We start from the raw sequence: 26,440 nt of genomic DNA, 5'->3' as shown, positions 1-26,440 counted from the left end.
GAAAGTTATTCCTTAATAGGTACAGAATTTATGGTTGGGGTGATGAAAAGATTTCGGAAATTTATAGTGGTGATGGTTGCACAATATTGTACAGGTAATTAATGCCACTGAATTATGCACTCAAAGTTGATAAAATTCCAAGTTTTGTATATGAGCAATTTTGAAGAATGTGGTCTATGGAGCTTGAAGAAAATGCTATCAGAGAAGATTATGTTACTAAGAAATTGGTTACAATATAAAAAGAAGTAATCACAAAAAAGGTGTAGGAATATCTTCCATCACAGGGACAAAGTGTATCAGGAGATTGCTTATGATGAGATGAATTATTGATAGAAAAATCAAGAGTAAAGGACACTGAGAAGGAAAGGACGACAGATTGTGTTCACTTTTTAAAAAGTTTTTAGTAGATAATAGGAGATGCAAGATGGAATATTCAGCATCCTCCACAAACTGTAAATTGAGACAACATGAATGCTTTTCTTTTACCTGCAACTAAAATTTCTTCTCTTTCTACTTCTTTCTGAGGTGTGAGTATTGTGACCTTTCTTTCTAGGTCACCAGAGTTTCCCCACAACTATTTCCATATTAAAATGGAAGCTGATCTGATCTTACTTTCCATATACACACAAGAAAAATATGACTTGATCTATAAAATCATTTTCAGGTCTTTAAATAAAGTTTAAGGAAAAAAAGGTCAGCTTCACCTTGGTCAAATTATCCCAATGGGAATTCCCAAACTCACAGAGATACTACAATAAATTTCTGCAAGTTAACTATCTCCCAGGTAAAGCTGTTTGGAAATCGACAGGAACCACATATTGTCCCTGTTTTCATTTTTCCCTGAGAATGTGATAAATGTGCCATTTGAGGACAGAGGAATAAGAGTTGCCAACAGAAATGGTGAAGATACCAGTTTCTTCTTTTGAATATTGCAATAAAAGTGGTAAAAGAGTTATGAACTTGCTGTAAAAAATAGCTGGACACCTTACCTTACAGAGAAGGTAACTTCTATCTTCAGGATTTCTCACAACTATTTGCACAGTGATTTACTAATATATATTTGTTGAATATATTAGGTTGATTCTGAGTATGGCAGTCATGCATCACTGCATGTACCTTAGATGCAAAAGCCAACTATCTGGTGAGTTGGACACATATTGTTTTATTTAAGCAACCCACAATTAATCACTGTTTATAGGTCAACAAAAATATCATGTTAGAATATACGATTAAAATGTCAATTTAATGATTATTCTTGCCTTGACTCCTGCTTATTGGAAAACTTTAGCCATAAGTTGCATACAGTAACCTGTTGAAACTATTGTTCCATCTACCTGGTAATGTAGAGTATCTCTTGTGGTTACACATTTTCTGTAAAATCCGTATACGATAATTTACCCTTTGTGTGTCAATTGCATAAAGGAATTCAAAGCATGAGACTGACAATTGTTTTTTCATGACTTGAGGAAGGTTTAGGGGAAATAAATAAAGCAGAAAGTTAATGATTTTTATTTCATTGAAAGATTTAGAGAAAATCTGATGAGGAAAACAGGAAATACAGAGTGTGTCAAATGACTCTGTTCTTACGTCATGTTAATTGTCTGAATGTGTCATAATTTATGTTTCTTATTTCTGTATTTAAACATTACCTTTCTATTACAGTTCATTTAAACCTTGGCTCTCTGTTAAAATAGGAAATTAATGACAATTATCTAAATTTCCTTCCAGGATGGGTGAAAAGATAGAGAATAAAGTACAGTCGGGTTTATTTCTGCACATTTTGGGGGCCACCAAGGGAAGAGACTACCAGGGTGTTGAGGAAAGTGACCTGAATTTTAACAAGATCATTCTCAAAATTGTTGTCTCTGTTACAGGCTCTTAACATCAGCTCTGATATCAGTTCCCCTACATTGAACCCAGCATATATGGGGTTAAAACTAAAACCCTCAACCCCCTTTTCTGCTTCTCTAGCTCCACTCATATGTGAATACCTGTTTCTTTAAATTTGGACTCCTTGAGCTTTACAACTAAATGGGAGTTACAAATTGTTAAAAGCCCAGGTGGCCTGGAGTTGGAGGCACTCTAAAGTTTAGCTAACCATGTGTCCTTGAAGTTTGCCAGGAAAGACTCTGTCTCAAGAATATCAAGGAGCTGGGGCTTCCCAGACCTCAACTCCTCCACTCCTGGCGCTGGCACCCGCCTCAAAGAGGAAGAGGAGACAAAGGTGAAGGGCTCCCACCTGCCATCCTCCTATCTCACCATCCCCCCTGCCCAGCTGCAAGCAGCCTCTCAAGGCCAAATGCAGGCTGATGGAAAAGCACCCAGCTGCACAAGCTACATGTTCCCTCTCCCCTACCCAAAACCCCAAATAAAAATCCCTACCCATTCCTCATCAGGAAGCTAGCAATTTTTGAGGCATGAGCCCTTGCTTTCCTCCCTGTGCCTGGCATAGTGAAAATCTTTCCTCTTCCACTCAAGACTCTGTTCTCGTTGTTTGGATTGGCATCGGGTTCAGAGACCGAACTTTGGGTTACATCTCCACAGTTAAACCAATGGATGAAGAAATGGGGGAAGGTTAAGGGTTGGGGTTTATGTGACAACCCCTGAATGATTTTTGCTAACAAACAGGGCACTGGGAGAAATCAGGACCATTCTAAATGACTCTCTCTGTATCTCTATAATTCTGAAGTAAATCTGACTATAAAAATTTTTATATCTTTTCAATACCTGGAAAAGCAATTATAATGATAATGATATTTAATTAAAATGATCTTCCATTTCATTCTTTCAAACATTGAAAGTAAATTTAGTGATTAATTTGGCAAATACATACTGATTACTTAAAATGATCAAAATTTGGTGTGGCCTATAGAGAAGAAAATGGAATTAATGTTTTAATGCTTGATATCAGATGTCATCTGATTGATTAAATTATGAATGTATTATCTGATTCATCTAATCATTCACTGTTTGAGATTTAATCATCTAGTCACAATCTTGCTGTGGGAGAACCAGGTAACTATCCAACTAAATGAGAATTTCCGTGAAGCTTTGGTCATCTCAGGCTTTTGCCCATCTAGCAAAATACCTAGTGATGTGGATTAAGGCTGCCCCAGCTAGAGAAGCCCAAGGTGACCTGGCCAACATGCCAAACTATATGACCCAGTGGACTTTTTTTATGGTATGAATTAGGACTGCCCCAGGGAGAGAAGCCCGGGGCATCCTCACCTGCATGCCGATCTATATGGCCAGATTCGTATCTAAAGTTATATGACCGCACAATAACCAGACCCCATCTGCACTGAAATCATTTAATGACTTTTTACATCATCTTTTCTTTTTTTCCAGTAAAAATAAGTCACGTACCCATGTCTCATAAAATTAGCCCTAACCCTCAACTCAGGGCAGCAGCAGGAGCTCTGACTGCCCGTGGGTCTTGTCCCCACACACCAGCTCTGCCTGCCCATGGGTCCTGTCCCCATGCCAGCGGGGGCAGCAGCAGGAGCTCTGACTACCCGTGGGTCTTGTCCCCACACACCAGCTCTGCCTGCCCATGGGTCCTGTCCCCATGCCAGCGGGGGCAGCAGAAGCGGTGGCAGCAGAAGCTCTGACTGCCCATGGGTCCTGTCCCCATGCTATTCCACACTATTCTCTAAATAAAAGAGCACTACTGCCAGATCTTGAGAGTCTAAGAAATCTTTCTTTCGACTCCTCGGCTCACTGATCCTGCATCATTTCTGGTGACCCATACGGGGAATTGCTTCATCGTCTTGTGAGCTCGAGTTCTGGTAAGTGCCCTTTTCTTCCTTGTGCCTTTCTCTTTTTCAAGGATGGATCTAAATTCACTTCTCATCGGGAACTTTCTTCGATGGCTGTATGAATCCATGTTTGCTGCCCATGGCTACTCTATGGGGCAAATTGTGGCATTCAGCCTGAAGAGAATCAGTACCTTAAGCCTGAGGGTGATGGAAAATGAATTAATCCATTCCTTCCTGCTCTTTTTCAAGGATGGATCTAGATTCACTGCTCCATCGGGAACTTTCTCGGACAGCTGTATGAATCCACGTTTGCTGCCCATGGCTACTCTATGGGGCAAATCGTGGCATTCAGCTTGAAGAGAATCAGTACCTTAAGCCTCAGGGTGATGGAGAATGAATTAATCCATTCCTTCCTGACTCTATCTCTAATAGACAAATTTTACGTGGGCGCGGGTCGGCCACTTAAGTCATTAGGACGGCCGCCAATCTCCAAGACTCCCGTGGAAGGTTTCTTTTCCTAAGGCTGGATTGGGATCCCTCCCTCTGGCACCTGACCACGCTCTGAACTGCGAGGAAATTCCCACTCGGGGCTCCAGTTCAAGGAAAGTACCAAAGTCTAACCTTTGGTGGAGTATGGGAACCCCTTCTTGGGAGAATGGCTCCAGGATGCAATTGGGTAGAATGTCCCCCAGACTGGCGGAAAATTCCTCACTGTCTTTCTCTTTCTCACTGTCTTTGTCCTTTTATCCTGGGGACCATTCACCAGGCACCTATTACTGCCAGGCAGAATAGGGAAGATGTTCAAGGGATGCCCCCATTATCCCTTGCTACAGGAACTCCATTGGGGGGATTTTCGAGGTAATGGCTCCCTTTCTCTGGGACCATTCACCAGGCACCTATTCCTGCCAGGAAGAATGGGAAGATATGCAAGGGATGCCCCCATCATCCCTTGCTACAGGAACCCCAATGGGGGGATTTTCAAGGTAATGGCTCCTTTTCTTTCTCCTTTTCTCTCGGGGACCATTCACCAGGCCTATGCTGCCAGGCAGAATAGGAAAGATGTCCACCAGGCACCTGTTACTGCCAGGCATAACAGGGAAGGTATACAAGGGATGCAATGCCGGGGGACGCCCCCATCACCCCTTGCTATAGGAACCCCACAGTACGAACAATGGGTAGGACGCTGCCCTAGGTTCAGGGGGGATTTTTCAAGGTAATGGACCCGTTTCTTTTGTCTCTCTTGGAGTTGCAATGGCCATTTTCATCTCCTTTTGAGCTTTGCGACTGGGAAACAAAGAAATCTTTAAAGCGTAAAAGGCTCCACCCCTGGGAGCCCCAACTTTGGGTTTCTGGGCCTGATCACCCCAGCAACCCTAAGTGGGCGTGCCCTCTCTTGACAGTTGACTCATTGAGTACTTTAGTCACCTACTGAGTCGGTTATGAGGGTAGGAGACCTGTGATTTATTCTGTGAACTGTCGTGCTAGCGTAGTGTGCCCCAGCACAGGAACTGTTGTGTGACTCTTATCTTGATAACCCTCTGGAAGAGGTCATGAGGGTGAGGTCTGATCTCTTCTTTTCCTTTCTTTGTCTGTTTTGCTCATCATCTCTTCTGTTGTCACCAAGTCGAGGTTAAGTTCAGGCTAGACCTGAGCAGAACCTTGACCTTCTGTAAAATTGGAAAAATAAGCCTTTTGCCAGGGATTTAACTCTCCAACCTGGTTCTGGGAGCCCCAGCCTCCAGCCAGTTCCAGGCCTTTGCCTCCTGCTTCCCTACCTCAACTTTGCTGGCTCAGAGACAAAGTGCCCAGGCTGAGCGGGACTTGACTAAATCTTATAACTATGTCAACACCCGCAGTCGGCCTCTGCACACCCGCAATCGGCCTCTGCACCCTTTCTCCAGCTGCTGTCAGTCAGACACTGGCTTTACCGCCACGGGGAAGGCTCCTAAGCATCCCCAGAGACCCACCCTGTGGATGCGTTCTAACTCCATCTGGGAGAAAATTTGAGGGGTTTCTCTGTGCCTTTGTGATGCAGTTGGACAGGTAGATCAACCTGGAATGTAATTTGAGTTACAATCCAGTTTCTGGGAAATCAAGAGCAACTGTCCTTAGAAAATCCTTGCAAGACTGGAAATACAGCTCTAGAGGCAGTTCAGATTCCACCTACTTCCTTTATCACGGAAAGGATTTTCATCTCCCCTCTCCAGGAACTACTATCTAGCCCATCACTAATTCCTAAGACTGATGGAAAAAAAAAAGAAAGAAAGAAAGAAAGAGGAGGGGAGAGGAAAAACAGCCATAAGCGTGCCCTTGCCAAAAATCTAGCATCTTGAGTGTCTCCTCCACAAATATTGGTAAAAAAAACAATAGCTGTGCAGTCTCTGTGTACATATGTCTTATGTATGTTATATGTGTGACATTTTTACCTCCTGATGGTATGGCCAAATTAAGAGCTCGGTTTAATTGGCTTAAAGTAAGCGCTTACATAAATTCTAAATGTAGTAGAAATTAATCCAATGTCTTTCAAGTTAACGTGATGTGAATTAACCTTTGGTAAATGAAAGCTTGTTTAAGTTTGTTGGTTTGATTGAAAATAGTCTTGTTGCCAGAGTTGTCGGTATTTTCATACGATGCAGGCTTGCAGCCTGGGTTTCCTAGTCAAATAAGTTCATGTTGTCTGTTAAATTCATCAGCAAAATAATAACTTTAAATGATGACCACTTTTGTCTAATGTCTCATGAAGTTTTTGTGGGTACAATAACTGTTTTATGGTCTGTATACTTGAAAAAAAAAAACAGCTTCCAAATTGTTTTGATAACAATCTTGAGTTTTGCCAAGTTAAGTTAAATGATAAAAATCTGAGCATCTGGGTCATTTTTGGATTGGATAGAACACAAACCTTATTGCTAAACGTATCTATCTACTTTTGGCTTCTTATTGCAGAGAGGCTAAAAGTCTTCAGCTGTTTTATTGTGAAGTGGCATGTTTCTAGAAATTATGAAGTGTTTAGAATGCTGGTATAAAAGACAATTCGTAATTGCTTACCTTTTAGCGTTTACTAGGGTCTGTTAAGGGTTAAAAGTTCTTATTAACCTATATAATTAAAGCTCCTGGAAATTAATAAGGAAAACAGTTCTGTATTCAAGGAAAGTAAAATGTATGTTTTCAATAAAGAAGGTACAAAGAATGGAAATATTTTGTTTGATGGGTTAAGAAAGATAAATTTGTCCTAAAGTACTAGAAAGGAATAAGAAATACTTTGGGACAAATTCTGAAGGCAAAAAGAAAGTTGTAGAAGGTTTGTGAAGGAGAAATTTTGAAAGGAGTTTTATCCCTGGTCAAGTAGACTAAGATTAAAGTAAATTCAATTAAGTGAATGAGTTTTAATGTTAAAAATAAGCTGGTACAGAAATTAAAATTTGGTTTTCTCTCAAACGATAATTTTCTTGAACTTTTGGCCTGCTCTAACTCTACCTTAAAGACAAATCTGTTTTGTTAAAATAATGACTGAGGTCACTCTTAAGATTTTTGACTCTTTCTGCTATCACTTTGAATAGATACCTGAGCATTGTTTCACAGTGAGCGTTGTTTGAACAAGTGTTTCAAAGTCTTTTGGTATTTTTGACAAGCTTCTCGTCAAAAATATTCAAGTCCTGAATAAAAGGGTTTCTTTTGAAAATATTAAATTACATGGGAAGCACTGTCAAATAAGTGATGATAAACTTTCTCAGGTGTTATTATGTGGGTAAATGCTATTAATATAGGCGTCTTAAAATTATATAGCATTCCTAAAATTTTGATCTGTCCTGGTTATCGGTTGTAATTCCAATTGTTATCTTGAAGTGTTGTATGTCACAGAAGTAAAGTTTCTTTGCCAATTGCCCCTTTGAGTCTTTTGTCCATTCACAGATAGTTGCTGTTTTACTGATGCTTTTTGCTTTTGCAAATATGTTTCATCTTCAGAGAAATTCCTGGAAAGGATTATGACACAAGATTCTAAACTACAGGTTTCTGATAAACTTTCAGAGTGTAAAACTGAACTGGGTAAGAAATTACAAAATTCTAACAGAAACTGAGCTCATAGATCTGCTAATAGAAGGTTAAACTCAATAATCAATTATACAGGACTGTGTGAATTGATGAGGATGATTATAATTTTTTATGACTTCTGTTTGAAATATTGCTGAGTTTTGATGTTTGTTTTGTTTTCTCATATTTAAGGAAATCTTTCTCTCTTTTCTGTTATGCTAACTATGACTTACAGCAATTTCGTGAAATTATACCTTTGTGAGCAAACTGAAACATTTGTCTTTTTCTCCCTACCTGATCCCTCCAGAATTTGGAGACTCTTTGTGAGTATGGTTATTTCGTGGCAATATAGTTATTTGCATAAGTTCAATAAGAATTTGGTCTCCTTATAACAGGACACATTGGTTATCTTACTAAGGCTTTGACTGGAATGTCATATTTCAGAGAAATCTACAGGCTCAGATATGACAAGACAGCTTTTCAGGAATAAAGATTGGATTTCTGGAATACAGCGACTTGGAAACATGGGCCTGGTACCTTGTTTACAGAGATTCTGGCAATCTTACCCGGTAAGTAAGGAAGCTTGCTTGTCTGGCAGGTGCAAGGAACCTCAAAATGTTTTGGGGGACCTCGAGAAGAGAGAAGTCCACCCAAATCTGGAGGTACTGCAGGCAAAATCTGATGGCAAGTCCTTGGCTTGGCTTTTCTGGCCTCAAGAGGCCTTTACAGTTCAATCTGAGATTCCTCATAAAAAAAAAAATTCCAGCAAAGCAGATTTAAAAAAGCCTGTATAATCAATTGCTATTCTTGCTGCACTTATGTAAATAATTGGCAGACCAGTTAATCTTAATTTGGCTATCTTTTATAAAAATGAGGGTGATTTTAGAGAGAAAAAATTATGTTTCAGTAGAAGGTATAGTACACATTCATGGATATTAGATTCTAGCTCTTCTCTTCTGCAAGATTCATCTGTTACTAATCATAATGTTTCCTTGTGGCCATCTATCTCTGATCCCTGGGAGTTCCCAGGCCACAATCAAACCTTTTCCTTCAATACTACTGCCCAAACACTAACTAGATTTGCCTTGTCACAGGTGGATCATAAACGACAAGTTCCAAAGGTAAAGTCCCCAATTTATTGATACACACAGGATGGACTATATCAAATTTGGGACGAATATATTTGGCTCACTCCTACTAGTGGTCAACTCAGTCAAAAGGCCACTATATGTTGGGAACAAACCAATCACACCTTGTGATATGTGGCCTAATAGCACCCGACCTATGGGACAAATTCCCCGTCATATGTGTTCTCATATCATAAGCTTAAAAAATACTGATTGGTTTGGGACTGACTGGGATAGACGACCAAGCACACGTTGGTTAGCCCCTAATGGCGCTCAGTGGTTATGTGGCTCCAACTTATGTCCATGGCTGCCACCTGGATGGATTGGACGATGCACCCTAAGTTTCGTCTGGATGCAAGGTAGAACTACATTTAGTATATCTCCCCCTGATAACCTACCCAACCTGCAACAGCGCTGGACCCGCTCTGTCTTCCACTGGTATGACCATCTTTCCTCAATTTTCCTTCCCCAATTAGGAATTGAAAGTGTCATCTTGCACATGGAAGTCCTAAACAAATTTACTATGAAGGCATTAAATGATACACAACATAGCCTTTCGCTGCTCGATTTAGAAGTGTCCCAAATGCGTAAGGCAGTCCTCCAAAACCAAATGGCACTGGATGTCTTGACAGCAGCACAGGGGGGCACCTGTGCCATTATAAAAACTGAATGTTGTGTCTATATTCCTGACTACCATCAAAATATCTCCGGCTTCCTGTCTGATATGAGCCACCAAATTAAGTCCATGTCTGACCCTCCCCTATCTCTAAATGACTGGTTGAACTCTTGGTCAGGTCCAGGTTTCTGGACTGCTATCAAAACCTTATTCATTGGGTTAATCATACTGATTGTATTTCTTATCATAATTTGTTGTCTGTTTCGTTGTTTGTCTTCCGCATGTCAACAAAGTTTCACCTCCTGGACCACCTCTCGTCAAATGATTCTCTCGTCCCCAGAGGCTCTGGATGCCTTGTCAGCCTTGGACTCCACGGGTGCAGTCTTCCGGTCCACTGAACCTCCTACCTATACCTATGGCCCCATTTAGGGACAGCTCTACGACCTTGTACAGCCAGAAGTAGTTACAGAAGACTGACCGTCGTCCATATCCCCAAAAGATTTCGGGGCCAAATGGGTTCGGGGGGGGTTATGATGTGGATTAAGGCTGCCCCAGCTAGAGAAGCCCAAGGTGACCTGGCCAACATGCCAAACTATATGACCCAGTGGACTTTTTTTATGGTATGAATTAGGACTGCCCCAGGGAGAGAAGCCCGGGGCATCCTCACCTGCATGCCGATCTATATGGCCAGATTCGTATCTAAAGTTATATGACCGCACAATAACCAGACCCCATCTGCACTGAAATCATTTAATGACTTTTTACATCATCTTTTCTTTTTTTCCAGTAAAAATAAGTCACGTACCCATGCCTCATAAAATTAGCCCTAACCCTCAACTCAGGGCAGCAGCAGGAGCTCTGACTGCCCATGGGTCTTGTCCCCACACACCAGCTCTGACTGCCCATGGGTCCTGTCCCCATGCTATTCCACACTATTCTCTAAATTAAAGAGCACTACTGCCAGATCTTGAGAGTCTAAGAAATCTTTCTTTTGACTCCTCAGCTCACCAACCCCGCATCACCTAGTACAGAGTTGGCATTAATTACAACTCAACTTTTCCTAAATCAACAGATGAATTCTATTTTCCATACTTGACAGATAAAAAGTGAAGTTCAGCCAGTTCACACAACTTGTCCAAAAATCAGACGCCCACCATTCAACGCAGATCTGAAAGGCATAAAATTTTGTTTAATTTTGTATTTCCATTCTGTTCAGGGTAGGGAGAAGATGAGGGCCTGGCCTTAACTCTCACCAAGATAAGATTCCTTTAGAGACTTAAGCTAAAATATTTAACATCCTGGCAACAGTAAATAAACAACATGAAGCAAAGTAGTTCCAAGTGCCAAAAGAAAAGATGTTTGAGTAAAGGTTGCACGGTGGGCTGCAGTGGTCAGGGAAATCTATCTGGAACTGAACTGACTCTAATAGGAGTGAACAGGCCTGATTGGGAATGGCAAAATGTCCAGCTCCGCTGCTGCTAAGAGTAATTAGGAATCCTGGAGAAGAACACTTACATTTAACTATGGACACTGGAGATTTCTGCCTGGATTGCATAAAGGAAACAATGTTTAAGGAGTTTAAATTAGCAGGCTATGAAGGATCCAAAGAAATGGAGAGAGCCTGGAGGGTCTGCTTCTTTCTGGGAAAAAGACCACTTTGTTGTGACTGTGTGGTTAGATCAGTTGACCTTAAAGGAGAGAAGAAAGACAACAACCGGAAGCAGTAGTTGTGGATTTATTCTGATGTGTTTGGAAAAAAGGTAAACAATTATTAATACTCAGCTGCTGATTATTCTTAAGTTATGCCAATATCAGGGATAGGTCAGGCACAGAAGAGGTTCTTAAAGATCTAGTTCAACTCGCACAGTTTGCTTATGGTTAAACTGGAATACATAAAAGAGATGCGGCATACTAAAACTAATTGAGTTAAGAAGTACTAGAGCCAGATACAGGCGATAACGTTTTTTCTTGTTTTCCAAGTGATGTGAATTAAGGCTGCCCCAGCTAGAGAAGCCCAAGGTGACCTGGCCTACATGCCAAACTATATGACCCGGTGATTTTTTTTATGGTATGAATTAGGGCTGCCCCAGGGAGAGAAGCCCCTGTCCTGTCCCCATGCAGCAGCAGCAGCAGCTCTTCACTGCCCATGGGTCCTGTCCTCATGCCTACAGCTCTTCACTGCCCCTGGGTCCTGTCCCCATGTCTACAGCTCTTCACTGACCATGGGTCTTATCCCCATGCAGCAGCTCTTTACTGCCCATGGGTCCTGTCCCCATGCTACTCCACAGTATTCTCTAAATAAAAGAGCACCACTGCCAGACCTTGAGAGTCCAAGAAATCTTTCTTTTGACTCCGCATCATAAGTAGTGCAGTATTTTAAAGGGTAGCTATTGATAAGTTGATGTTATCTATGTTTTAAAAATAAAGTATGAAATGGTTCTTGTACACATATACTTGTATCTTCTTAGCTTTCTAAAGAAATACTTGAAAGTAGGGGAAATAATACTTTCAAGTGATTCAAGAATGTAGATTATAGTTTTCGAGTCATGTACTATATAGATTTTGTGTTTTAAAAAGTAAATTAGGGGTTGGTCCAGTGGTGCAGTGGTTAAGTTCACACATTCTGCTTTGGCAGCCCAGGACTCACTGGTTTGAATCCTGGGTGTGGACCTATGCACTGCTTGTCAAGTCATGCTGCAGCAGATGACTCACATAAAAAATAAAGGAATATGGGCATCGATGTTAGCTCAGGGCCAATCTTCCTAAAAAAAAACCCAAAACTATAAATGAAAGGTCTTTTCACATCTTCCATTCCTCTTTTCTGATAAACTAGATTGGGTAAATTTATGTGATTACAATTCTTTTAAAAATTTTGTATTTTTGTCTAAAATAGCTAAGTATTTGTAAAACAAAGTAATCTGCATTAAAAATGTTCCTATTTTCCTGATAATTTCTAATCATTCCATTTATTTTTGACTTTCAGTCTGAAAACACACTCGACAGAATGGCATTTACATTGTCTTTTTTCAAACATGATTTGATCTGGTATTTGATAAAGAATCTCACAGAGGCACTATGGGTTAGATCAAGTAGGAGTTTCAGGCTAATTGTGAGGAAAAAAGGCAAGAAAACCTGACTGATCAGCTCATGCAACAAGTTAAATGTGAAGTAAAGACTCAACTGTAATTAAAATTTGTCATACCTCTTTTCATTAAATCACAAGAAGGTAACTTTTGCTCCACATTAGAGTAGAGCAATAAATTCTTTTAAATTATCATGAGTAATTTTAAAATGCTAAAGTGCAATTGTTAATTGAATAAGTTGGCTTATTTGACCACTATGAAAATCTTCTCTTCATTATTCAGTATAGAGGACATCAAAATGTCATTTTGTGGCAATTGATGTTAATTAACTCTACTCAAAACTCTGCTTAATGTACACAAATTTGAATGGTAATTCCAATGAAAGGAAAAAGGAGGAGGAAAGTATTATGGTTTTGACAATAAGTTCTAAATATATTGGTGCCAAAGTTGCAATTAATTGACGTAACATATTTTAAATACTGTGGTTCAAAGTTTTATACAACTGAAGTAGAGAAGAGACGGTGTGATTTAGTGGAATGGTTGAAAGATTTAGTGGAACGTTTCTCAAAAGTTCTTCCTTAGTCCATCTATGATGCTTGAAATTCTACCAGTAGGAAGCTATTTATTTCTCCTAAGGTTTAACAGTTTTTCATAAAGACGGTATTACAGTTGGTTCTACATTACAACAGTCACAAGGAGGAGGAAGTAAAAATAATGAGACTGAAAGAAACGAAAGTCAGCCTGAGGTACTAAGACTTGTAATATGGAAACTGAAAGGAGGACGTGTTTGCGTTTTCAGAATGGCTGATTAGGAAGTGTTGAATAATTTGTGTACATCAGTTCAAAAGAGGCCAATACATGCAAGTGAATAAGGCAATGCACGAGACTCTAAAATCCAAGCTGCATCTACTATTATTATCCTCAACTGCCTTGATGAATGTCAAATACATTTGAGATGATAATACTTTGAAAAATAGAAGTAATCATACTTCCCTTGTTATCCATGTGGTTGAATGAAATGTAACTCTTATTTTGTGACTTAAGGATATTTGTAAATTAAGCACAAGAGAAATATAACTAATTGTGGCTGTAGATGAATGCCTCATGATTCCAAATACATTTGTTTATTTTTCTATTTATCACCTTTCTACATAGGACATATGGCAGGACATTTCTCCCATATAACCTTATCCACATATTATACTTCATGTATTTGCATTTTTGTATCTTCACTCCATGTTTCATTTATCTGTGTATTTTCTCAATAATAAAAACTGAGAACAGCGAAGAGATAGCTGATTTTTTCTTTGTTTCTCCAAAAGTACCATTTCTGTAGTTCCATCTGGGCATAATATCCAGTTATGTTTGATAATACATGTTTATAGAATTGTTACGTAAATACACTGCATTTTACACTGCTAGTCCTTATCTCAGGTACCTAAGACGTTTACCAGTAATTAATATTTTCAAGGAAAGAACAAAAAAGACCTGCAGGAAAGCCTTTCTAAATAGAAATTAAATTTCTATTTTCTTCAAACTTTGGACTCTCTCCATTATAATTTGTCCCATGCCAAAGAATACGCATCACTATATTTAAATAGATATCATAAGAATTCATAATCTATCTATTTCAGGCGACTACAAACTGCTTGGGATCACGGAAAATAAGATTAACATCACAGAATTTATTCTCTTAGTACTTTCTCAGAAAAAGGAAATAGAAGTTCTCTGCTTTTTACTGTTCTTACTTTGTTACATTGCAATTTTGATTGGAAACTTGGTTGCCTTGATTTCTATCACCTGCAGTCAACTTATTAACCAGCTTATGTATTTCATCCTGAGTCACCTCTCCCTCTCCGATCTTTGCTTCACCTACCCCCATGCCAGTCAACTTAATCCCTGACTTACTGGCAGAAAAGAAGACCATTTCCTGGGGCCGGCCCAGTGGCATAGTGGTTAAATTCGCTTGCTCTGCCTCCATGGCCTGGGGTTTGCCAGTTCGGATGCTAGGCACAGACTTACACACCGCTCATCAAGCCATGCTGTGGTGGCATCCCACGTGGACGAACTACAAGGACTTACAACTAGGATATACAGCTATGTACTGGGATTTTTGGAGAGGAAAAACCCAACATGAAAGGAAGATTGGCAACAGATGTTAGCTCAGGGCCAATTTTCCTCAGCAAAAAACCAGCATACCTTAAAAAAAAAAAAAAGAGGAAGACCATTTCCTACAATGGCTGCATGACACAGCTTTTTATGATGCACTTCTTTGGGGGAATTTGGGTCATCCTCCTCACAGGGATGGCCTATGACCGCGACATGGCCATTTGCAAGCCCCTGTACTGCACTGTCATCATGAGCAGGCAGAAGTGTGATGCCATGACCATTGCTTCTTGTGCTGGGGGATTTCTACATTGTGTTGATCAGTTTCTCCCTATCATCTTTCTATCCTACTGTGGTCCCAATGAAATAGATCACTACAATACACAATACAATGTGTATTCTTTACTGAAACTGGCCTGCACTGACACAAGCAGAATCAGTTTCCTGGGTATTGCCAATTTGGGCCGGCTGGGTCTGGTGACTTTTGTGGTCTTGTTGATGTCTTATACTGTGATCTTGTATTCTGTCAGGTGCTACTTGTCACAAAGCTCTTTCCATATGCAGTTCTCTCATCACTGCAGTGGTCATTTTTTTTGCCCTTCGAGTCTTTATTTATATTCAACTGGCAACTACTTTACCAGAAGACAAAGTGTTTGCTCTCTTTTACACTATCATTGCCTCCATGCTCAACCCTCTGATATATACACTAAGAAACGATGAAAAACCTATAAAGAAACTATGGTGCCATATCACAGGAAGTAAGGAAATAAATGGAAAGGCTCCCTGACTTTCGCTACAGAGCTGGTTGAATATATAACTTTCCTACCTTGAAATGTTTAAAATATATGATGCATGCTTATGTTTCTTGTATCTAGCAACAGGCATAGGCACAAATATGTGCAAAAGTATACGATTTCCTTGATTTACCCAGGCCTCCTCTCTGTTGTGCTTTCTTTCCTAGTTTTCTGATTTATATTTCCTTGCCCTATCGATCCTTTGGCTGTGTAACTAATTTAGATATTTAGCAGCAGACCATCAAAGGCAGTGTGCAGTACAAGTCAACACTGTGAGCCCATACAGCTCATTCTCGTGTATGAGTCTATTCAGTGAACCAATTCCAGCCACCAAACAGTGATAAAAAAATGATTCCTACTTTTCACTTGCATCACTTAGAGAATATTCTAAAAGATCTAATTTATTTTCCGCAACAATATTTCTCAAAAATTTCACCTTCTACTCTGATAATTTTGTACCCAGTGGCGTTCTGGAGTTTCTCACGTGCCCAACACCAGTACTCTTTCCCAAGACCCACATTAGCATGTTTTTCTTTTGTTCTAACTTACTTTCTTTCCCAACTCTCTGCATATATAAATCAACCCCTTCTCTCTGGCTAATTTTAGCACCTTACAGTGTATCAGTTATGTGCATGAGTTCCAGACCCAGAATTACTTACTCTGAGGACGTATGCCCAAGAAAGCATCTATAAATGGAAGCAATAGTAATACACACTCAGAGTCTAGTGAAGATTATGTGTGAAGGGTTAAAACACTGCTTGTCACACAGCAAGTGCTCAATAAGCATGAGCTGTTTTTATGGCCCAATCCCCTGTTATGCCTCAGAAAAGTACTCATGCTGATGATGACTTTCCTCTGGAGCAGTGCGGGTATGAGGATGGAAAAAGGTTAAGGAATGCTTACATTACAGTCATGCTCCTCTTACTGGTGAAATCAAATTATTCTCATAGTGGGTAAGTGGAGAATATCGTTTAAACTCAATGGGTAAGTTTTTTTTTTCATTCTAAAACTTAAAGGCAGGGGGGCCGGCCCCATGGCCAAGTGGTTAAGTTAACATGCTCCGCTTAGGTGACCCAGGGTTTCCCCGGTTCGAATCCTGGGTACGGACATGGCACTACTCCTCAGGCTATGCTGAGGCTGCAGTCCACATGCCACAACTAGAAGGACCCACAACTAAAATATGCAACTATGGACTGGGGGGATTTGTGGAGAAAAAACAGAAAAAAAAAAAGAGAAGATTGGCAACAGTTGTTAGCTCAGGTGCCAATCTTTTTTTTAAAAAAAAAGCTAAAGGCAGTTTTTTCAGTAGGAATTGGAGGAAATTTGCTCAATGTCAGAAATGGCTAGGAGCAAAATCAAGCCACTGGATAATTCATTAGGACAGAGGAGGATCTCAAAGGTATTTAGAAACTGCAATGACATGACACACTTGCATAAGAAACTGTTTTCAGGTTAGTATAGAAGGCATACTAACTAAAATGAGTTATTGTTGCTGAGGGTTCCCAAAATGGGTGAAGAATATAAGGAGAAAAATAGCATAATGCTGTGACACAGTTTAAAATGACCAGAAATAAAACTTCAAATATCACCTGCTACACAGTCTTGAAAAATATCCTAATATAATTTCCTGGTTGTTCTTTCTCTAGTTCTCGACGGTTATTCCGAAGCTCCTGAGTGGGCTTGAACAGTGCACGTGTCAGAGAACAGCATCACAGCACAAACGTGAAAGATCACTTTCTGGTGTACAATTAGCAGGATTTCTGGTAAGAAGACCAGCAAGGCCTTAAAGTCTGCCTCTGTTTCATAAGCTCTATCTTCCAACCAGCCAGACTTGCATTATTGAAAAGTAAAACTTCAAAAATTAATACAAACGTTTCTCTTTTATTTTTATTTTTGGAATAAAAGTTTTGAACAGGGATTATTGGAGAATATGGAGCAAAAGACATCGGTAACACCAACCACTAAGCAGGGAATTCCTCATTTGCCTCCTTCACTCTTGCACTGGATCTCCTCCCTTCTCACCTTCTCAAGAGCATCATTTCATCATCACTTAAGTAATTAATGACTAATTCTCAGGTCTTTCTCCACATCAGCAATTTTTCTCTCTCCAGTTGGATCAGCAGTATCAGCATACCACTGCAGGGAAACATGACGAGATTCTTTGCAATGCAGTGAGTGACCTTACTAGTTCTGCCATTCAGGTTATCCACATTTTATTGTCTTTGACTAGGATATTTTACAACTCTATAGCTAGAGAAGTCGACTCATAGGAAATGATAGCAACACCAATAATGCCTGCCAATAGAAATACAAATTGTGTACAGTGAAATACAATTGATCGTAGCCTTGTGGATATTTTGCTACTTTTGCATTCACTTATAGATTGATTTAGCAGACTATAAACGTGTGGTGCACTTTGTTCTTGACTGAACCAACGGTAATATCTTTATTTGTTTCTGCATTAAATACCAAGTTAGATAAAATCTTTGACATGTTCATTCATTATCTGGATGAAAATCACAATTATATCTTCTTTTAAAATTTATCCTTTAACATACTAAACTGTTAATTCTCTAATCTATAATAAAACCAAACAGAAACCTCTTTTGTCCCTGCTTTCCCTTCCCAATTTCCCCAGTTCTGATTTCTCTTCTTCCTATGCTCTCTGTATCTGATTCCCTCTCCCCAGGTTTATTGTAAGCTCTCAAATCATATTTTCACCTCGACTACTTCACTGAAGCTGCTTATATCAAGGTTGTCAATCACTCCCCTATCAATATCTCCAGGATTTCACAGAGTTGATTGGTCTTTTTACTTCATGACATTTTGACTTGGATTTGGGGCCACCATACTCTGCTGGTTTTCCTTTCATGTCTAAAAATTATATCTCAGGTTTTTTTCTGGCTCTTGCTTTTCTTGCTCACCTCTCTATATTGGACAGTCATGGAGCTCAGGCCTTGATCTTTTTTTTTCCCCCAATCTTGGTTATTTCATATAATTTAATGGTTTTAAATACTCTCTATGTGCAGATGAGTCCAAATTTTTTATCTTCCTACTCAGACCTTTCCCTTGAACTCACATACCCATCATTCCTGGCTGAATAATTGTAACAGCCCCCATTCTTGTCTCATTTCTGCTGCACTTGACCCCGACTTTTATTCTCAACTGAGCAATATCATTCAAACTCTAAGTCTAAGTCCTAGGTATGCATTTATGCATTATGTAATTGCTCTATTTACTGAATATCTCAATTAAAATTAAAGCAGGGGTATCTGTGGTTATTTCACTGTGTTCTTAGAATAATGGATGGCATTAATAAATAGTGAATAAATATTTGTTGATTGAATACCTGCTAAATAAATATATGAGAAAATTTCCTAATGACAGAGAATATAGTCTTAAACATGGGGGGCATATTGATAGAACCATATATTTATCATATGTTACATTCTTTACATATATTTAGAAATCTTTCTGGGGTCCAAATTCTCTTCCAAAAAAATATGCGTCCATTCCAAAATCAGTTCCTTATTGACCTGGTATCTGAGAAGGCAATTCCTCCTTCAGAAATCTTATTTGCATACTATTTCAGATGTTGCCAGAAGCCTACCCAAATTTCTCCTTCTTTTTTATTACTATCAAACCTCTGAGATGGCTTTTGCTAGCAATTCTTCAGTCCTCTTTTGTAACTAGGTTAGTTATTTACACAGCTGACACCAATGAAACTTAGCTGGGAGTTTACTCTGGAATTCTGGGACAGTTTTGTTTCCTGATAAATGTTTTTTCTTTCCTTTTGCTGTTCTTTATTCCTTCCTGAGACATGAACATAAGACTTTAGGTAGTGTAGCATTTTGCAGCCATAAGGGAAAATACTTCATGATAAATGTGATGGAGCAAGAATCTAGAAGGATTTTGTTCTGGATGAATTATTCAAGCAACCACATCAGCAACTATGTGATTCAGTTAACAATGTCATGGTTGTAAATAAACCCTATGTGCATATCGACTGTGTTCTTACAGATTTATTGTGATATTAAAAAAATTACTTGTTGACGTTCCTAAATTGTTTTCAAATAAATGTAACTAACAGCAATCCCAACTAAGAGATACATTTTTTTCTTTTGCTTCTTCTTGAGCACATTCTTCTGCATAAACTTTAGGATCATTTTATTAAAAAGAAAAACAAAAAGTATCCCGATTTTTAAAGAAATTTAATTTATATATTAATTCTGGAAATTATTGTCTTTATGATATTATCTCCTCACCTAAACTTTAATTTATAATTCTGTCAGTGATTTTATGGCTTTAAATAAGCTCATATGGTTTTCTTCCTATTGATCCAGATTTTCTGTTATTAAAATTTATTTGCAAATAACTGATTGGTTTCTTACTATTGTAAGTAGAACTTCTTTTCTCCTTTTCTAAGTTTTATTCCTAGATTAGATGCAAACTATTAATTTTGTTTATATATATCTTAGATCAAGCTACCTTACCAACTTTCTTATTAATTCTACATATTTTGCCTATTGTTTTTTGTTTTCATATGTTTAGAATCTAGCCCATTTTACAGATGAATAAAATATCACAGAATTTTAGTGTCTTTCTCATGTAATTGATACCAAAAAATGTGTCTCTAACTCCTAGCTCAGGGCATGCTCCACTAAACCATTGCAGCCAATGGTTGATTTAAAGAGAGAGACATCTGAGACAAGCTGTTTCTAGGCTAAAAGCATAATATTCTGATTATATTGCCTGCATTATTTATTTATGAAGCATAGAACATTTTACATATGCTTTCACGCTTCATAAATAAATAATCCATCTAATATAGGAAGGGGAATTTTAGCTTAAAAGAAAAGAGCACATGCTAAATTGGGAAATAGGGAAGGAGTTTTAACAATGTAGTAAGTGGTAGTGTTAGAGTATTGAGCTAAACTTGAAGAAACTGAGAATTTAATGCTATAGTCAAGAAACTTAGAAAATAGGGTCTGAGATAATATAAATATAGTCTATGTTTAGCAGTCTCTGAATCAGGTCTCCTAAATATCCACTATTTCAAAAACATAGACAAAAAATGAAAAAAAAATGTTATTTAAAATGAATAAATGATATTCAATTCTCTCTTCCAAGAGTTAGGAGATTGAAATTCAAAGCTTTCCAAATTGCTTTATATTCAGAATAGAGAGGCTAGAATTGATGAAACTTAATTTAGTGATTAAAGGTAGACTCAGGGAAGAGTAGAGGGCAAAATGTTAATTGAAGGAAGTAGATACTGAGGAAAATAGAGCAAAATGGTAAAGATTAGGTACTTGTAAGAAAAACCTAAATACTATAGAGTTTAAAAATATTTTACTATGATGTAAAACCCTGTTATTGCTTTAAGCCTATAGTAGAGTCTCCTGGAACCAGTAGACCATGCGGACTCTGAAACCAAGCTGTCTGGGTTTAGAGCCCCCTCAATCACACACACATCTATTGCCTAGGGAGAGCTTCTCAACTTTGTATCTCAGTCTTCTCAGCTGTAAAGGGGGAATAATAATGGTAGCTAACCATAGGATTAGCAAGTATGAAATGAGCAACAAATTAGAACACTACTTGGCACAGTAATCATTCAATTATGATTGACGTTGGATGTTAGCTATTAATGCATTTCCAGACACATCTTGTGGATTCTTTTGATGCAACGAAGAACCTGAGTGAGTTTTTTTAATCTAAATTACATGGAATAAAAAGATGTGAACAATTAGACTATACCAAGCATGCTTGGACTTAAGAGTACAGAGGCAGACAAACATCTGGACCAAAATTTCATCATCAAAACCAGGTTGATAAAGTAACGTGGTCAAGGAGTTAGGCATATCCACTTGTTACTGCTGTAGATCAAAGGATAGACTTCAGCTTTACCCAGGAGGATACAGAATTAATGGAGGATAATGCAAATAACATGTCAGTTGGCAAACACTTGTTCTGAAGATATTTTATCTCACCAAGAATAGAAAAAAACCCCCATAAAAGATAGTGAAAGAATATTGCAGAAAAAACGAAAAGGGAAATATTACCAGAAAGCTTAGAGAAAGAACATAACTCTTAAAATTATTTCCTGTGAGAACAAGAAAGAAAAAAATTTTGCTATCTTCAATAGGTTGCAAGAGGATGTCTAAAAAACTAAAGTAAAATGTTTTAAGGAGAAAAAATTGATATTAAAAAGGAAATGGATGTGAAAAGAGAAATATTTAGACTAGGAAGAATTACAGGGGAAAATAAAGCTAAACAGAAAAGCTAAAATCAAATCTGAAGGTATTAAGAAACAAAATATAAAGTGCTACAATCAAATAGTGAAGACTTGAGAAGATTTCTTGATATGGTGAAGAACATAAAAAAATAGATAAAATCAGTAAAGGACATTACAGTTGATATTTCAGAGAAATAAATTGATATACTATAAGAATTGTAAGTCTTCCTATCATTACATTCTGAAAACAGATTGATCAAAAGAAATTCCCATTAAAGATAACTTTCTTGAAATAGGAACTAAAACTTAAAAATTAAAAATTTAAGCATGCAGAATTAGCCTTAAAACATTGCTGAATTAAAAATAAACATAAAAATAGATCTATTCATAGACAACAGCTGTTTAAAACAATTTCCATGATAAATGAAAAGATCAGACAAACTGTCAGGCCGACAACAAAGACAAAGTAAATTTTTAAAATGTTAATTCAATCACATGATCCAACTTTAGATCAAATATAAAGACAATATTTTTTTAGGTATAAAAAAGGATGAGAAAATACAATTATCTTGTAGGATTACTTAAAGACAAATTCAAGAGACAATCAAGTAACAAATATTTGTATGACATAAAAGAGTCAAAGATTTTCTATTTAATAAAACTTCAATAAATTTAAAAGAAAAAGATTAACAGCACTGTGCTCTTTTCTTTTGAATATACTATTTGTAGTTGTACATTTCTTTGTTTTCTTGTTTATTGTCTATCATCATTGAGGGCAAAGACTATGTCTGTTTTATCCACCAGTATATGCATGCTCTACACTGAGTTTTATCCAACTCAGACTTTTTTTAGATTTAGGTAACAGTAAATACTTTTCAATGAATACATTAATGAGACCCTTTTATTTTGTTATAGTTTTCTATATTTTCTAAAATATACGCCTGTGTGATTTTAATCAGAACAAATAATATATTTTTGGAAAGGAGTTTGCCAGAGAGAGAGAAATTTGTAAGCTATCTGAAGAGCTGGCAGGAGAAGCCATGGGAGCAGATGGGCTTCCGGAAACAACAGTTGTAAAGAAAAGGAGTGTTTTCCAGGCATCAATTAGAAATTCCAGCATTCCAGCAATCTTGCTTTTCTAGGAAAAGTTAAATCTTAAATTCTTGGTTTGCTTTGTATTTTTAATCATGACTATATAGTTCTCTGGTATTTCCCATTTCAGCTCCCCTCAGCCTCTTTTAGCCACCTGGTGGTCCACCTGTCCTGACATATGAGCACTGTGTAACATATTCTTATAATTCCCGTGTCTCATGTCTAATCTTGGTGCTTTGGATCCTGATGCAATAGGCAAATATAATTATTGACTTTGGCATAACTACTTACTAGGGAGAAATTTAAGCTACAGTTTAAACTTTGGCAAAGTATACTAATAGGAAATTTCTAAACCCTCAGAGATATTGAGAGCTGTTTTACATAGTGTGTTTTCTCAGAATTCAATTTAGATGCCAACTTGATATCAAAATGAACATATATATTCAATTTTATATATATAGGAAGAATTTTATATATATAAATTTTCCACAGAGGCAAAGGTAAATATCAGAGAGACACTACTTTCTTTTTTTAGAAATGGAAAAATAGTTTGCTGAAAAAAATCTCAAATTTGGTTCAATTTCCCAAATGTGTCTCTTTTGATGGAATTCACAAGAGTTCTCTAATAAGACTTTATATAATTTAGATTTATTATTTATTGTACAGCAATTTTTTTTTTAATTCTGAATTTAGCTTAGGTGGAAACCTCAGCTTACATGAAATCTGTCTGGTGAATTGAGCAGCTGGTAAGTTAAATTCAGTGCATATATGTACTGGTAATTTTCCTTAAAAGAATATTTGAATCATTCTGATTGTATTTAGTATTTAATCCCTCTAATAAACCTTTGGATAGAAAAAAGCCATAATCGTTAAAAAATGCTATTTTTACTATTTTTGGAAAAGTTCTGCTTTACTTTCCAACTGTAACAAACCAAGCTGTAATGAATTTAGATTAGTGCGTCAGCTCTTTGAGGTATTGGTGCCACATCCCACAGCAGCTGTCAAAATATTACTAGATTTACTTGTTTTATTTTAAAATTTAATCACATCATTAGCCCTCCATATTCCATAATGGGAGAAAGTTGAATATAAAGAAAGATGTACCAGCCCAGCTGGTCAGTGGACAGAATGTCAGTGAAGGAAATCAATAAAAAATGATTAAAAGGCAAAATACCGGTACAATTCTAAGACTATGCAGAAGCAAAAATGTATGGCAAATTTTTCAGTCACCTACTTCAATGCATAATATCTATAGGGTATGTTTCTTTTTTCAAAGTTTAACAGAGACTTTTTTTTGAGATGAAGAAAAATTGTCAAAGAGGCTTATAAACATCCACCTAATTTGGGTAAGGTTAATGAATCCAAAGGAAAGGGGAAAGAAAGCATTAAATGGTTAGAACAAGCAAGAAGTTTAACTTCGGGTTTGTGGGGGTAAGGTTAGCTCAACTGTGAACAGAAGGTAAAAATTTGGTTTAATGAGAGAACATTCAACCAGTGTGAGAACCCCAGCCTTCAGATGAGAAATAATAGATTGTTCATGGAAGGGGAACTATGCTATGTCTTCTCTACCTACCTTCATTTATCCATGTTGAAATATAATATATTCTTAATAAGCTCTTCAAAATGTGCAAGAATAATAACAAGATGACATACTATTCTAAATTTAAGCTTATGCTCTCCAATATGACAAAAGTGTGTAATATCAATGATAAAAATATTTATTAAATCTTTAATCTTAATATATACCAGATTCTGTCCTAAGCTTTTACATAAATTAATTCATCAAGTCCTTACAACAGACTCAAAGTCAATTATAGGACTACTCATTTTATAAATGAGGAAGTTGAGGTTATGTATTTTGCCTAAGATCATGCTCCAGGTGAATTTTAAAGCCAGGACCCCACCTGATTTTATATAGCTCAAGAATGTATCTTCATAATTGCTAGCATCTGCTGCTACTTGAATATCTTGAGTACCTCCTAAATTTGTGACAGTATGGGGGTTCCAAAGAGGAAATAGGGGGCATTAGTATGTTTTGCAGCATTGAGCTTCATATGTATAGTTTAATTTGATTTCCACAGCAATCCTGTAAGTTAGGCACTGTGATGCTCATTTTATGGATGAAGGGAAAAAATACTCAAGGAGTTGAAGAATCTTACATTTAAATTTCAGAGCTGTGTTCCAAACTAGTGTCTATCTCCAAAGTTTCTGATATTTCCAATATTGTGAAGAGAGGGATACTACAAGATATAACTCAACCTGGTATGCTTACAATTTCCCTAGTGCCTTGATCTTACATTTTGTAATTGTAGAAGGTGGCTAATAATTATTGAATGTGTAATAATTTCCAAGCGCTGTTCTAAGAAATTTCTCATTTAACTTTTTTAACTAAAAAAAAAAAAATCACCCCGCGTGGAGGTATTATCATTATCTCAGTTTACAGAGAAGGAAACTGAGGCACGGAAATGGTAATAAAATTGTCACTCATTGATATTATATTTTCCATAGTCTCAATACATCCAGGGGAGTAAGGGAGGCAAGAAGGAAGCAGACAGGTGTTTTCCCCAGACTAATGGAGAATCAGCAGTCACACACTATCAGAATCTGGGGAGATCTTCAGAGATTATCTAATCCAACTCCTTTATTGTATGGATGAGAGCCTGAAATCCTAGGGAACGAACAATTAAACAGAAGGATGGGAGAGAAACTAGGAATTTTGTCTAATGATAGAGTACATTTACCAGATGATTACTTGGAATGCAAATATAACGGCTTCTATTTGAGAGACTATGAAGAGATTATTTTATGGAATTGTGCTGCTTGTGTGGGTGTATTCTCTAAGAAGCAAAGGGAGAACATGATCGAGAAAAGCAGGCTGCATCATTTTTATTGTATTGTGTTTGAGGGAACTATTTTGAAATTAAAGAAATCTACTTCTCTGTATTATATTTCAAACCTAGGCAACCATAATTGGTTACCTTATATGATGTCATCAAGTAAGTTCTGAAAATTTACTTATTTCGAAAGAGTAGATGACGAGCTAAAAAGGAAAAAAGTTTAAAAAATAAATGCATGTTGATCTTCAAATAATTTCTTCACTCCACACCCAGAGTCACAGTCTTGTGACAACAGTATTCAAAATTAGTTTATGATTTGGAATTTTGTGAGTCCTAATTCATTTGTCTGACATTTCAAAACCTTTGGTATTATTGACACAGAGAATTGAAATATTCCTATTTATTTGGCAAATTTGAACAGAAGTCGCATGTCTCATCAATCATTCAAATAAAAGAAACATGACAAAAATCCAGGCATTTTTGTTTCTCATGAAATTATCACTTAGGGATAAATGGTTATCAGTGTGAATTCCTGGTCCTAGTTTTATGTAAAAATCTAAGTGGACTTCCAGACTGCAGTGAACACATTTCTTAAATATTTTAAACTACATTTGAACCATAAATGTACAATCATATTTATAAAGATATTTTCAAATTAACTGAAGTCATAATCATTAGTGATGTAAAATACACTTTTGTTTATAAAATATTCATTTTTTTCTAAAAGTAAATACATTTATGGTAAAAATTTTGGAAAATAAAGAAA

At 37.3% G+C, this 26,440-nt stretch overlaps 2 pseudogenes; one reads left to right on the top strand and one right to left on the bottom strand.

The window, feature by feature from the left end:
- LOC139040600 (olfactory receptor 5D13-like) overlaps window positions 1-11,806 on the bottom strand; it is a 59,363-nt pseudogene extending 47,557 nt beyond the window's left edge.
- A 2,940-nt stretch (window positions 11,807-14,746) lies between these two features.
- LOC139040599 (olfactory receptor 4P4-like) lies at window positions 14,747-15,506 on the top strand (annotated as a pseudogene).
- Window positions 15,507-26,440: the final 10,934 nt, after the last annotated feature.

The sequence above is a fragment of the Equus asinus genome, chromosome 17 (genome assembly GCF_041296235.1).
Source record: "Equus asinus isolate D_3611 breed Donkey chromosome 17, EquAss-T2T_v2, whole genome shotgun sequence".
NCBI classification, from domain to species: domain Eukaryota; kingdom Metazoa; phylum Chordata; class Mammalia; order Perissodactyla; family Equidae; genus Equus; species Equus asinus.
The sequence above is the reverse complement of the archived record's forward strand: the minus strand, read 5'-3'. Positions and strand labels throughout refer to the sequence as shown.